Source organism: Euprymna scolopes, chromosome 22, assembly GCF_053919585.1.
Source record: "Euprymna scolopes isolate OS-2025 chromosome 22, ASM5391958v1, whole genome shotgun sequence".
Taxonomy (NCBI): Eukaryota; Metazoa; Mollusca; class Cephalopoda; order Sepiida; family Sepiolidae; genus Euprymna; species Euprymna scolopes.
In genome coordinates, this window is record NC_136503.1 from 118,227,352 (window position 1) to 118,243,127 (window position 15,776).

Below are 15,776 nucleotides of genomic sequence, written 5' to 3' on the forward strand. Positions count from 1 at the left end.
CGGTATTGCGACTAACGAATAAAGTTAAAAATTGAACTTAGTGTCATTTAACGGTATTGCGACTAACGAATAAAGTTAAAAATTGAACTTAGTGTCATTTAACGGTATTGCGACTAACGAATAAAGTTAACAATTTAACTCAGTGTCATTTAGCGGTATTGCGACTAACGAATAAAGTTAACAATTGAACTCAGTGTCATTTAGCGGTATTGCGACTAACGAATAAAGTTAAAAATTGAACTTAGTGTCATTTAACGGTATTGCGACTAACGAATAAAGTTAGAAATTGAACTTAGTGTCATTTAACGGTATTGCGACTAACGAATAAAGTTAAAAATTGAACTTAGTGTCATTTAACGGTATTGCGACTAACGAATAAAGTTAAAAATTGAACTTAGTGTCATTTAACGGTATTGCGACTAACGAATAAAGTTAAAAATTGAACTTAGTGTCATTTAACGGTATTGCGACTAACGAATAAAGTTAAAAATTGAACTTAGTGTCATTTAACGGTATTGCGACTAACGAATAAAGTTAAAAATTGAACTTAGTGTCATTTAACGGTATTGCGACTAACGAATAAAGTTAAAAATTGAACTTAGTGTCATTTAACGGTATTGCGACTAACGAATAAAGTTAAAAATTGAACTTAGTGTCATTTAGCGGTATTGCGACTAACGAATAAAGTTAAAAATTGAACTTAGTGTCATTTAGCGGTATTGCGACTAACGAATAAAGTTAAAAATTGAACTTAGTGTCATTTAACGGTATTGCGACTAACGAATAAAGTTAACAATTTAACTCAGTGTCATTTAGCGGTATTGCGACTAACGAATAAAGTTAAAAATTGAACTTAGTGTCATTTAACGGTATTGCGACTAACAAATAAAGTTAAAAATTGAACTTAGTGTCATTTAGCGGTATTGCGACGAACGAATAAAGTTAAAAATTGAACTTAGTGTCATTTAACGGTATTGCGACTAACGAATAAAGTTAAAAATTGAACTTAGTGTCATTTAACGGTATTGCGACTAACGAATAATGTTAAAAATTGAACTTAGTGTCATTTAACGGTATTGCGACTAACGAATAAAGTTAAAAATTGAACTTAGTGTCATTTAACGGTATTGCGACTAACGAATAAAGTTAAAAATTGAACTTAGTGTCATTTAGCGGTATTGCGACTAACGAATAAAGTTAAAAATTGAACTTAGTGTCATTTAACGGTATTGCGACTAACGAATAAAGTTAACAATTTAACTCAGTGTCATTTAGCGGTATTGCGACTAACGAATAAAGTTAACAATTGAACTCAGAGTCATTTAGCGGTATTGCGACTAACGAATAAAGTTAAAAATTGAACTTAGTGTCATTTAACGGTATTGCGACTAACAAATAAAGTTAAAAATTGAACTTAGTGTCATTTAGCGGTATTGCGACTTACGAATAAAGTTAACAATTTAACTCAGTGTCATTTAGCGGTATTGCGACTAACGAATAAAGTTAACAATTGAACTCAGTGTCATTTAGCGGTATTGCGACTAACGAATAAAGTTAAAAATTGAACTTAGTGTCATTTAGCGGTATTGCGACTAACGAATAAAGTTAACAATTGAACTTAGTGTCATTTAGCGGTATTGCGACTAACGAATAAAGTTAACAATTTAACTCAGTGTAATTTAGCGGTATTGCGACTAACGAATAAAGTTAACAATTGAACTCAGTGTCATTTAGCGGTATTGCGACTAACGAATAAAGTTAACAATTGAACTCAGTGTCATTTAGCGGTATTGCGACTAACGAATAAAGTTAACAATTGAACTCAATGTCATTTAGCGGTATAGCGACTAACGAATAAACTTAACAATTGAACTCAATGTCATTTGGCGGTATTGCGACTAACGAATAAACTTAACAATTGAACTATATGTCATTTAGCGGTATTGCGACTAACGAATAAAGTTAACAATTGAACTCAGTGTAATTTAGCGGTATTGCGACTAACGAATAAAGTTAACAAATGAACTCAGTGTCATTAAGCGGTATTGCGACTAACGAAAAAAGTGAACAATTGAACTCAGTGTCATTTAGCGGTATTTACACTAACGAATAAAGTTAAAAATAGAACTCAGTGTCATATAGCGGTATTGCGACTAACGAATAAAGTTAACAATGGACCTTAGTGTCATTTAGCGGTATTGCGACTAACAAATACAGTTAACAATTGAACACAGTGTAATATAGCGGTATTGCGACAAACGAATAAAGTTAACAGTTGAATTCAATGTCATTTAGTGGTATTGCTTCTAACGAATAAAGTTAACAATTGAACTCAGTGTCATATAGCGGTATTGCGGCTAACGAATAAAGTAAACAATTGAACTCAATATAATTTATTGGTATTGCGACTAACGAATAAAGTTAAAAATTGAACTCAGTGTAATTTAGCGGTATTGGCACTAACGAATAAAGTTAAAAATGTAACTCAGTGTCATTTAGCGGTATTGCGACGAACGAATAAAGTTAACAATTGAACTCAGTGTCATATAGCGGTATTGCGACTAACGAATACAGTTAAAAATTGAACTCAGTGTCATATAGCGGTATTGCGACTAACGAATAAAGTAAAAAATTGAACGGTGTCATATAGCGGCATTGCGACTAACGAAAAAATTTAACAATTGAACTCATTGTCAATTAGCGGTACTGCAACTAACGAATAAACTTAACAATTGAATTCAATGGCATTTAGCGGATGCGACTAACGAATGAAGTGAATAATTTAACTCAGTGTCATATAGCGGTATTGCGACTAACGAATAAACTTAACAATTGAACTCAATATCATTTAGCGGTATTGCGACTAACGAATAAAGTTAACAATTGACTTTAGTGTCATTTAGCGGTATTGCGACTAACGAATAAAGTTAAAAATTTAACTCAGTGTCATATAGCGGTATTGCGAATAATGAATAAATTTAACAATTGAACTCAGTGTCAAATAGCGGTATTGCGACTAACGAATAAAGTTTAAAATTGCACTCAGTGTCATTTAGCGTTATTGTGACTAACGGATAAAGTTAAAAATTGAACTCGGTGTAATATAGCGGTATTGCGACTAACGAATAAAGTTAAAAATTGAACTTAGTGTCATTTAACGGTATTGCGACTAACAAATAAAGTTAAAAATTGAACTTAGTGTCATTTAGCGGTATTGCGACGAACGAATAAAGTTAAAAATTGAACTTAGTGTCATTTAGCGGTATTGCGACTAACGAATAAAGTTAAAAATTGAACTTAGTGTCATTTAACGGTATTGCGACTAACGAATAAAGTTAAAAATTGAACTTAGTGTCATTTAACGGTATTGCGACTAACGAATAAAGTTAAACATTGAACTTAGTGTCATTTAACGGTATTGCGACTAACGAATAAAGTTAAAAATTGAACTTAGTGTCATTTAGCGGTATTGCGACTAACGAATAAAGTTAAAAATTGAACTTAGTGTCATTTAACGGTATTGCGACTAACGAATAAAGTTAAAAATTGAACTTAGTGTCATTTAACGGTATTGCGACTAACGAATAAAGTTAAAAATTGAACTTAGTGTCATTTAGCGGTATTGCGACTAACGAATAAAGTTAAAAATTGAACTTAGTGTCATTTAACGGTATTGCGACTAACGAATAAAGTTAACAATTTAACTCAGTGTCATTTAGCGGTATTGCGACTAACGAATAAAGTTAACAATTGAACTCAGTGTCATTTAGCGGTATTGCGACTAACGAATAAAGTTAAAAATTGAACTTAGTGTCATTTAACGGTATTGCGACTAACAAATAAAGTTAAAAATTGAACTTAGTGTCATTTAGCGGTATTGCGACTAACGAATAAAGTTAACAATTTAACTCAGTGTCATTTAGCGGTATTGCGACTAACGAATAAAGTTAACAATTGAACTCAGTGTCATTTAGCGGTATTTCGACTAACGAATAAAGTTAAAAATTGAACTTAGTGTCATTTAGCGGTATTGCGACTAACGAATAAAGTTAACAATTGAACTTAGTGTCATTTAGCGGTATTGCGACTAACGAATAAAGTTAACAATTTAACTCAATGTCATTTAGCGGTATTGCGACTAACGAATAAACTTAACAATTGAACTCAATGTCATTTGGCGGTATTGCGACTAACGAATAAACTTAACAATTGAACTATATGTCATTTAGCGGTATTGCGACTAACGAATAAAGTTAACAATTGAACTCAGTGTAATTTAGCGGTATTGCGACTAACGAATAAACTTAACAAATGAACTCAGTGTCATTAAGCGGTATTGCGACTAACGAAAAAAGTGAACAATTGAACTCAGTGTCATTTAGCGGTATTGCGACTAACGAATAAAGTTAAAAATAGAACTCAGTGTCATATAGCGGTATTGCGACTAACGAATAAAGTTAACAATGGACCTTAGTGTCATTTAGCGGTATTGCGACTAACAAATACAGTTAACAATTGAACTCAGTGTAATATAGCGGTATTGCGACAAACGAATAAAGTTAACAGTTGAATTCAATGTCATTTAGTGGTATTGCTTCTAACGAATAAAGTTAACAATTGAACTCAGTGTCATATAGCGGTATTGCGGCTAACGAATAAAGTAAACAATTGAACTCAATATAATTTATTGGTATTGCGACTAACGAATAAAGTTAAAAATTGAACTCAGTGTCATTTAGCGGTATTGGCACTAACGAATAAAGTTAAAAATGTAACTCAGTGTCATTTAGCGGTATTGCGACGAACGAATAAAGTTAACAATTGAACTCAGTGTCATATAGCGGTATTGCGACTAACGAATACAGTTAAAAATTGAACTCAGTGTCATATAGCGGTATTGCGACTAACGAATAAAGTAAAAAATTGAACGGTGTCATATAGCGGCATTGCGACTAACGAATAAATTTAACAATTGAACTCATTGTCAATTAGCGGTACTGCAACTAACGAATAAACTTAACAATTGAATTCAATGGCATTTAGCGGATGCGACTAACGAATGAAGTGAATAATTTAACTCAGTGTCATATAGCGGTATTGCGACTAACGAATAAACTTAACAATTGAACTCAATATAATTTAGCGGTATTGCGACTAACGAATAAAGTTAACAATTGACTTTAGTGTCATTTAGCGGTATTGCGACTAACGAATAAAGTAAAAATTTAACTCAGTGTCATATAGCGGTATTGAGAATAATGAATAAATTTAACAATTGAACTCAGTGTCAAATAGCGGTATTGCGACTAACGAATAAAGTTAAAAATTGCACTCAGTGTCATTTAGCGTTATTGTGACTAACGGATAAAGTTAAAAATTGAACTCGGTGTAATATAGCGGTATTGCGACAAACGAATAAAGTTAAAAATTGAACTTAGTGTCATTTAACGGTATTGCGACTAACGAATAAAGTTAAAAATTGAACTCAGTGTCATTTAGCGGTATTGCGACGAACGAATAAAGTTAAAAATTGAACTTAGTGTCATTTAACGGTATTGCGACTAACGAATAAAGTTAAAAATTGAACTTAGTGTCATTTAACGGTATTGCGACTAACGAATAAAGTTAAAAATTGAACTTAGTGTCATTTAACGGTATTGCGACTAACGAATAAAGTTAAAAATTGAACTTAGTGTCATTTAACGGTATTGCGACTAACGAATAAAGTTAAAAATTGAACTTAGTGTCATTTAACGGTATTGCGACTAACGAATAAAGTTAAAAATTGAACTTAGTGTCATTTAACGGTATTGCGACTAACGAATAAAGTTAAAAATTGAACTTAGTGTCATTTAACGGTATTGCGACTAACGAATAAAGTTAAAAATTGAACTTAGTGTCATTTAACGGTATTGCGACTAACGAATAAAGTTAAAAATTGAACTTAGTGTCATTTAACGGTATTGCGACTAACGAATAAAGTTAAAAATTGAACTTAGTGTCATTTAACGGTATTGCGACTAACGAATAAAGTTAAAAATTGAACTTAGTGTCATTTAACGGTATTGCGACTAACGAATAAAGTTAAAAATTGAACTTAGTGTCATTTAACGGTATTGCGACTAACGAATAAAGTTAAAAATTGAACTTAGTGTCATTTAACGGTATTGCGACTAACGAATAAAGTTAAAAATTGAACTTAGTGTAATTTAACGGTATTGCGACTAACGAATAAAGTTAAAAATTGAACTTAGTGTCATTTAACGGTATTGCGACTAACGAATAAAGTTAAAAATTGAACTTAGTGTCATTTAACGGTATTGCGACTAACGAATAAAGTTAAAAATTGAACTTAGTGTCATTTAACGGTATTGCGACTAACGAATAAAGTTAAAAATTGAACTTAGTGTCATTTAACGGTATTGCGACTAACGAATAAAGTTAAAAATTGAACTTAGTGTCATTTAACGGTATTGTGACTAACGAATAAAGTTAAAAATTGAACTTAGTGTCATTTAACGGTATTGCGACTAACGAATAAAGTTAAAAATTGAACTTAGTGTCATTTAACGGTATTGCGACTAACGAATAAAGTTAAAAATTGAACTTAGTGTCATTTAACGGTATTGCGACTAACGAATAAAGTTAAAAATTGAACTTAGTGTCATTTAACGGTATTGCGACTAACGAATAAAGTTAAAAATTGAACTTAGTGTCATTTAGCGGTATTGCGACTAACGAATAAAGTTAAAAATTGAACTTAGTGTCATTTAGCGGTATTGCGACTAACGATTAAAGTTAACAATTTAACTCAGTGTCATTTAGCGGTATTGCGACTAACGAATAAAGTTAAAAATTGAACTTAGTGTCATTTAACGGTATTGCGACTAACGAATAAAGTTAAAAATTGAACTTAGTGTAATTTAACGGTATTGCGACTAACGAATAAAGTTAAAAATTGAACTTAGTGTCATTTAACGGTATTGCGACTAACGAATAAAGTTAAAAATAAACTCAGTGTCATTTAACGGTATTGCGACTAACGAATAAAGTTAAAAATTGAACTTAGTGTCATTTAACGGTATTGCGACTAACGAATAAAGTTAAAAATTGAACTTAGTGTCATTTAGCGGTATTGCGACTAACGAATAAAGTTAAAAATTGAACTTAGTGTCATTTAGCGGTATTGCGACTAACGAATAAAGTTAACAATTTAACTCAGTGTCATTTAGCGGTATTGCGACTAACGAATAAAGTTAAAAATTGAACTTAGTGTCATTTAACGGTATTGCGACTAACGAATAAAGTTAAAAATTGAACTTAGTGTCATTTAACGGTATTGCGACTAACGAATAAAGTTAAAAATTGAACTTAGTGTCATTTAACGGTATTGCGACTAACGAATAAAGTTAAAAATTGAACTTAGTGTCATTTAACGGTATTGCGACTAACGAATAAAGTTAAAAATTGAACTTAGTGTCATTTAGCGGTATTGCGACTAACGAATAAAGTTAAAAATTGAACTTAGTGTCATTTAGCGGTATTGCGACTAACGAATAAAGTTAAAAATTGAACTTAGTGTCATTTAACGGTATTGCGACTAACGAATAAAGTTAAAAATTGAACTTAGTGTCATTTAACGGTATTGCGACTAACGAATAAAGTTAAAAATTGAACTTAGTGTCATTTAACGGTATTGCGACTAACGAATAAAGTTAAAAATTGAACTTAGTGTCATTTAACGGTATTGCGACTAACGAATAAAGTTAAAAATTGAACTTAGTGTCATTTAACGGTATTGCGACTTACGAATAAAGTTAAAAATTGAACTTAGTGTCATTTAACGGTATTGCGACTAACGAATAAAGTTAAAAATTGAACTTAGTGTCATTTAACGGTATTGCGACTAACGAATAAAGTTAAAAATTGAACTTAGTGTCATTTAACGGTATTGCGACTAACGAATAAAGTTAAAAATTGAACTTAGTGTCATTTAGCGGTATTGCGACTAACGAATAAAGTTAAAAATTGAACTTAGTGTCATTTAGCGGTATTGCGACTAACGGATAAAGTTAAAAATTGAACTTAGTGTCATTTAACGGTATTGCGACTAACGAATAAAGTTAAAAATTGAACTTAGTGTCATTTAACGGTATTGCGACTAACGAATAAAGTTAAAAATTGAACTTAGTGTCATTTAGCGGTATTGCGACTAACGAATAAAGTTAAAAATTGAACTTAGTGTCATTTTACGGTATTGCGACTAACGAATAAAGTTAACAATTTAACTCAGTGTCATTTAGCGGTATTGCGACTAACGAATAAAGTTAACAATTGAACTCAGTGTCATTTAGCGGTATTGCGACTAACGAATAAAGTTAAAAATTGAACTTAGTGTCATTTAGCGGTATTGCGACTAACAAATAAAGTTAAAAATTGAACTTAGTGTCATTTAGCGGTATTGCGACTAACGAATAAAGTTAACAATTTAACTCAGTGTAATTTAGCGGTATTGCGACTAACGAATAAAGTTAACAATTGAACTCAGTGTCATTTAGCGGTATTGCGACTAACGAATAAAGTTAAAAATTTAACTTAGTGTCATTTAGCGGTATTGCGACTAACGAATAAAGTTAACAATTGAACTCAGTGTCATTTAGCGGTATTGCGACTAACGAATAAAGTTAACAATTGAACTCAGTGTCATTTAGCGGTATTGCGACTAACGAATAAAGTTAACAATTGAACTCAGTGTCATTTAGCGGTATTGCGACTAACGAATAAACTTAACAATTGAACTCAATGTCATTTAGCGGTATTGCGACTAACGAATAAACTTAACAATTGAACTCAATGTCATTTAGCGGTATTGCGACTAACGAATAAAGTTAACAATTGAACTCAGTGTAATTTAGCGGTATTGCGACTAACGAAAAAAGTGAACAATTGAACTCAGTGTCATTTAGCGGTATTGACACTAACGAATAAAGTTAAAAATAGAACTCAGTGTCATATAGCGGTATTGCGACTAACGAATACAGTTAACAATGGACCTTAGTGTCATTTAGCGGTATTGCGACTAACAAATACAGTTAACAATTGAACTCAGTGTAATATAGCGGTATTGCGACAAACGAATAAAGTTAACAGTTGAATTCAATGTCATTTAGTGGTATTGCTTCTAACGAATAAAGTTAACAATTGAACTCAGTGTCATATAGCGGTATTGCGGCTAACGAATAAAGTAAACAATTGAACTCAATATAATTTATTGGTATTGCGACTAACGAATAAAGTTAAAAATTGAACTCAGTGTCATTTAGCGGTATTGGCACTAACGAATAAAGTAAAAATTGAACTCAGTGTCATTTAGCGGTATTGCGACGAACGAATAAAGTTAACAATTGAACTCAGTGTCATATAGCGGTATTGCGACTAACGAATACAGTTAAAAATTGAACTCAGTGTCATATAGCGGTATTGCGACTAACGAATAAAGTAAAAAATTGAACGGTGTCATATAGCGGCATTGCGACTAACGAATAAATTGAACTCATTGTCAATTAGCGGTACTGCAACTAACGAATAAACTTAACAATTGAACTCAATGTCATTTAGCGGTATTGCGACTAACGAATAAACTTAACAATTGAACTCAATGTCATTTAGCGGTATTGCGACTAACGAATAAAGTTAACAATTGAACTCAGTGTAATTTAGCGGTATTGCGACTAACGAATAAAGTTAACAAATGAACTCAGTGTCATTAAGCGGTATTGCGACTAACGAATAAAGTTAACAATGGACCTTAGTGTCATTTAGCGGTATTGCGACAAACGAATAAAGTTACCAATTGAACTCAGTGTCATATAGCGGTATTGCTACTTATGAATAAAGTTAAAAATTGAACTCAGTGTCATTTAGCGGTATTGCGACTAATGAATAAAGTTTACAATTGAACTCAGTGCCATTTAGCGGTATTGCTCTAACGAATAAAGAATATGTAATATTAATGTGAAGAAACAATGACAGTGAAAAAAAGAAAACGCAAATAATAAAAAGAATGAAAGCGATTTTATATAGGCGATATATATCTCTAGGTGTTGTTCTCTCTAGTTTTCCACGCTCCTTCTTTAAGTAGTATTTTCCGATTCGTTCAGTCATTTCTATAAGAGGTTCAGTCCATTTGATCCGTTGGTCAATCAGTCTTTTATCCCTTAACGTACGTTTCAAATGGATGCCTCCTAAGAGAAAAATGTTTTTCTGTGTTAATTGTTGAGTAAATTGAGTTTAAAAACAAAATGGTCGATCAAAACAATATGCTCCCTTGTGTTGTAGGTCGCCATTTTTTTTTCTCTTTTTGCCATTCATTTTGTTTTTCATGTTTTCTGTCTTTGTCCTTCATTTTGTTTTAAATTTTTTCTGCCTTTGTCATTGATTTTGTTTTAAAATTTTTTTTCAGCCTTTGTCATTTATTTTGTTTATCTAGTGCAATGTTTGACTGTTTAAATTCAAATGTCACGTTTTTAGATCGGGGAAGGTCGGTAGAATCAATACAATTCACAATGAAGAAAACAGAATTGTTGAATGAAGACGCAGTAAATAATTGAAAATATTTGTTAGTTGACAATAGTCGCTGTTTAAACTGGACAAAAAGGAATGTGAATGGTTTCTTCTTTTAATATGAGAAAACAAAACAAAATCCTACATAAAAAAGAAAATGATCTTTGCTCAAAAATATATTTTAAGAGAATTTTTCTTGTTCTATTTGTACGTATCTATTTTTATCAACTCTGTCCATGATTCTCATCATCTCTCATTAACACACTGACACAGACCCTATGTATATATTTTTTTCGATACTTTATTGTGACCGAGAGCGGAGGTCCGCTTGAAATATAAAAAAAATAACAATAAAAATATTAGATACAAAAAGTAACATCGTTTTCCATGCTTAAAAACTCCTCATAACCTTTAAATCACTATATATATATATATATGTGTGTGTGTGTGTGTGTGTGTGTGAGCGCACGCGCATGTGTTTGTGTGTGTGCGTGTGTGCGTGTGTGTGTGCGTGCGTGCGTGCGTGCGTGTGTGTGTGTGTGTGTGTGTGTGTGTGTGTGTGATTAAATGGGAAAAATAAAAGATTTAAAACTGACGAATATATCACGGCTCGACATTACAGGGGATTATTACACGTGGTTCAAAAGGTCACAAAAACTTCACTTTTGATAAAAAAACCCTTGTAGTAATTTGCAAAAGTTGTTGAAATGAATTCCTGTATATTAGATCTTCCTTTATCTAATACTGCCGGATTTATTTTATCTTTCACTTGTCATTTACTTAAATTTTTGTGTTTATATTGAATTTTTTATTTGGTTGGGATCACTATATAAATAATAAAAATTATATTGGGTAAATTTTTATACTTGCTTTTATAGGGTAAACTAGCATTTCAGCCGGCGTTGTCCGGGTGTTTGAATGTGTATGTTGAGCAAAAAAAAAGTGGTAGTAAGAAGGCAGGCTCGAACCCGTACCGTGAAGAAGGAAAAGAACGGGCGAAAAAAAAACCTGACGTCTTTGCGGTTACGTGCACCGCCAAACCAGAAGTGACTCAAGTTTAAATTAAGGCTACACAATCGAAAGGAGAGGAAAACGTTTTAAAAATATCAGCGAAAAAAGCGACCCCCCTGTAGAAAAGTGCCTAGTTGAAGGTGAAGATATGAATGTTTTTAGCCAATTTTTCGATATTTGTCGTCTGAAAGGCCGAACTTTAAAATAATACTGATCTTGTAAAAATTCTTCGCCTCTGTCAAACGTTTTAGGCAGACATGCAAACATACATACATTTATATATTGGTTACTCAAATTTTCGACCCAAGCCGATTAAAAAGCTTTCCCAATCTCTGAATACCTTTTATGTATATTTCAAATGTTTAGACCAGAAAATGTCTGAGTAATTTGGTAGACACCGAGGCGGTCAATATTATTTAACTTTGACCCTTATTATGGCCCCCAAAATTTATTGTTTTGTACTCAAATCAAGTTAAGTTAGATCCATGTCCAAGGAACTTATATCCAACATATCAAGTGTTTATACCCAAAATTGGCGGAGGAGTTCGGTAGAGTTCTCAAAGGTCAAATCGTTAAACTTTGACCCCTTAATCGCCAAATTTCTGGCGAAAATCGATCACAAAGATTTTCCCAAATCTCAGTACCCTGTATATCAAATTTCGAGTCTTTAGACTTAAAATTGAGAAAGTTATTGCGTAGGGAAATGTACACACATACACACACAGACACACAGATACACAGACACATTCACTTTTATTGATATACTAGTCTTTCGGCCCGGCGTTGCCCGGGTGTTTGGAGGTGTATGCTGAGCAAAAAAAAAAACAACAAAAAAAAACAGAAAACAAAAAAAAGGTAAACTTTTTTTAGCTGTGACCCCTATTATGACCCCTTGACATTTGATGTTTGGGGCTCAAATTAAGTTATTAAGTTAGATTCATGTCCAAGAAACCTATATCTAAAATTTCAAGTGTTTACACCCCAAATTGTCGGAGGAGTTTGATAGGATTCTCAAAAGTCAAATCGTTGAACTTTGACCCCTTAATCGGCAAATTTCTGGCCGAAAACCGATCACATAGATTTTTCCAAATCTCAGAACCCTGTATATAAAATTCTGAGTCTGCAGACTAAAAATTGACAGAGTAGAGAAATGTAAACAGACGCACAGACAGACGCACAGACAGACGCACAGACACGTTCACTTTTATAGTTATATAGATAAATTTTTCATTCCTATTGCAATGATATATCCCTAAGAGGCCCAGAAATTCCCCTCTGGACCAAAAACGTAGGTTTACAACATATGACACATACAAATTCATTAGGTTTACATTATTAGGCATTACCTTATTTAACCAGTGTTGTTTAAAGTTAGCAGAAGGAAAATAAAAATAAAAAAGGGAAAAGATTAAACGAACAGAAGTCTTACCGCGTGTGTGTCGGGAGAGGTTGGGCGAAAGAGAGAGAGAGAATCAATAAAAGGCGTTGATAGGTTAGGTCGGTGAGAGGTAGGGTGACGAAGACAGTGGTGATCTCGAACCCGGCGACTGTTGGCTTGCAAAGACGAATTCTTTTATTTTATTATTAATTTTGTTGTCCTAAACCAAGAACACCTCAAGCTATTTCAGCGATGGCTACCAGCATGACATGATACAACATGATAAGGCCGTTCAGTGGCGAGGGCGATTTGGTGTCTTGGTTAAAGAAAGTGAACCTAGTGGCAAAGCTCAAAAATATAGGCGACGTTGCCACAGTGATACCGCTTTTCCTGGAGAGTGACGCGCTAGCCCTATATTTGGAGCTGAGCTCCCGTGAATAGGAGGACGCTGAGATGATCGTAGCTAGATTGATCCATGCATTTGCGGAAGGGCCGTTTGAGGCGTACAACAAATTGAAAGAGAAGAGGTGGACGGAGAATCCGTTGATGTGTATATAAATGAAGTCAAAAGATTGGTGGAACTGGCAGGAATTCGGAGACAGGTAGCGAATCACGTAGAAAACGTAGAAAGATGGCATTTGTTACTGGGTTCCCGGAGGAGCTTTCCAAGAGGCTGCAGCAGATCCCAAGTATCGAGACTTTGGAGGTGAGTGATCTATTCCCAACTACAAGAATATTAGCGAGCACCTAACCCTCTAAAGCCGTAGGAACCGTGGCAACAGCGCGGAAGGGTGAGAGCAAAAGCTGCCTGAGACCGCGAGGCGCCTGTTTCGAATGTGGAGGCCTGCACCTGTCGAGAGACTGCGGGAAGTTCTTGGAAAGGACGGTGTGCTACAGGTGTAAACAGAGTGGTCACATGGCAGTTAACTGTAAGAGTCCGGGAAACTTCAACAGCTGCCCCGAATTGGGAATAATGGCGGGCTCGCAGCAGATGTCCAAGCGTGAAATCGTGGTGGAAGGATAAGAAGCTGTGGCCCTGATCAACACTGGCTGTACTACTACCATGGTGCACACTAGCCTTGTCAGAGTATGGAGAGGGAAGGGTGAAGTAGTGGTATTTGATGGGTCATGAATGAAATGTCGAGGGAGGAGGACTGTCACAACTGAAATTGATGATAATGCATGAGAGTCCATGCGGTTGTCACTGATCACCTGGTGCCTGGCGTCCAAGCGATAGTCAGAATGGACGTTATAAGCCGATTTAGAGGTGTCACAGTCGGCAGCAATGGCGTGAGTTTCGGACCAGCTGGATATGGAGTAACAGAGCAGGTCAACGAGGGGATCAAACAGGTTGGAAAAAAGAAATGGATATCAACTAGTGATCCAGATTTTAAAGCGGAATTCGACGGGAATCAGTGGACAGTGGAGTTGGCATGGAAGAATGAACCAACGACGCTAACAAATAGGGTGGCATGTTACGATAACTCGCTCAAAGGAGGAGAAAAAAAAGGATTTTGAACGAGAAGTGGACAGATGGATCGAGGAGGGAATACTGTTGCCATGGACGAATGACGTCGAATCGGAAATCTTGCCATTAATAGCCGTTCTGCAACCAACAAAAGGAAAGGTCAGACCAAACTCTGAAAGTACGAGTTGGTCAGATATAAAGACAGAACCTACTGCCTTACAAGGGTGGGGTTAGGGCTGAACTCGGCAGCTAAGATCATGTTAACCATTCTAAGGAAGATTCTAGAAAGAATGGGGAAAGGAGATGGCGTCGACGACATCCTCGTGAATGAAACTCTGGTGACTGAAAAAGAGGTCGTGGTTCACTTGAAAAAGTTCGGGTTGGTCGCCAAGTTACCAAAAAGAATTGGATGGGGTAGCGACTTTGGGACTAAAGCTGAAACGAAATGCGTGGGGTGGCCTGGAATTTCGAAAGGGAAACGAGATCCCACAAATGAAAGAAGAACTCAACAAGCAGGAGCATTTTCGATAAGCGGAAGACTTATTGGGCATTACCCCATTGCTGCCTGGCTTAGACCAGCATGCAGCTACATCAAGAAGCATGTCGAAGATAGAGGATGGGATGATAGAATGGAAGGACGAACGACCGCCTTGATTGAAGAGGTCCTGAAAGAAGTGGAAAAGCAAGACCCAGTTCGGGAATGTGGAGCTTGCCGCGAACACTGGATTGAATCGTGTGGTGTGATGCAAGCAGTATTGCAACAGGGGTCATCTTGGAAGTGGGTGGAGTGGTTGCGGAGAATGCGGCCTGGCTAAGGAAGAACGATGATGCTAGCCACATCAATGTAGCAGAATTGGATGCAGTTATCAAAGAGTGAATCTGGCCTTAAAATGGGGCCTACGCGACATCTGTGTGAAAACAAACTCTGCCACTGTGTTTGCTTGGCTGAAATCGATTATTTCATATGGCAAAAAGATTAGAACGAAAGGGACATCAGAGATGCTAATGAAGCGCAGGCTCGGCATACTGACTGAGCTGATGCAGGAGTTTTCTTTGAAACTGCGCGTAATCATGGTGGCCTTTGAGAAGAACAGAGTGGATGCTCTCACAAGGGCGAGAAAAAGCTAGCTTGTACCCAAAAAAGAGCATATTGCTGCAATGACTCATTCGGATAACTCTGAGGTGCGAGAGTTACCTAATCTACATCATATAGGGGTAAAGTGGACATTGTACCTGGTGAGAAAAGCTGATCCGAGTGTCCCAAAGGAACAAGCGAAGCAAGTGGTCAGGACTTGTGACAAGTGTCAGTCAATTGACCCTGCTCCAAGAGCGCACGAAGCTGGAGAATTAGGTGTG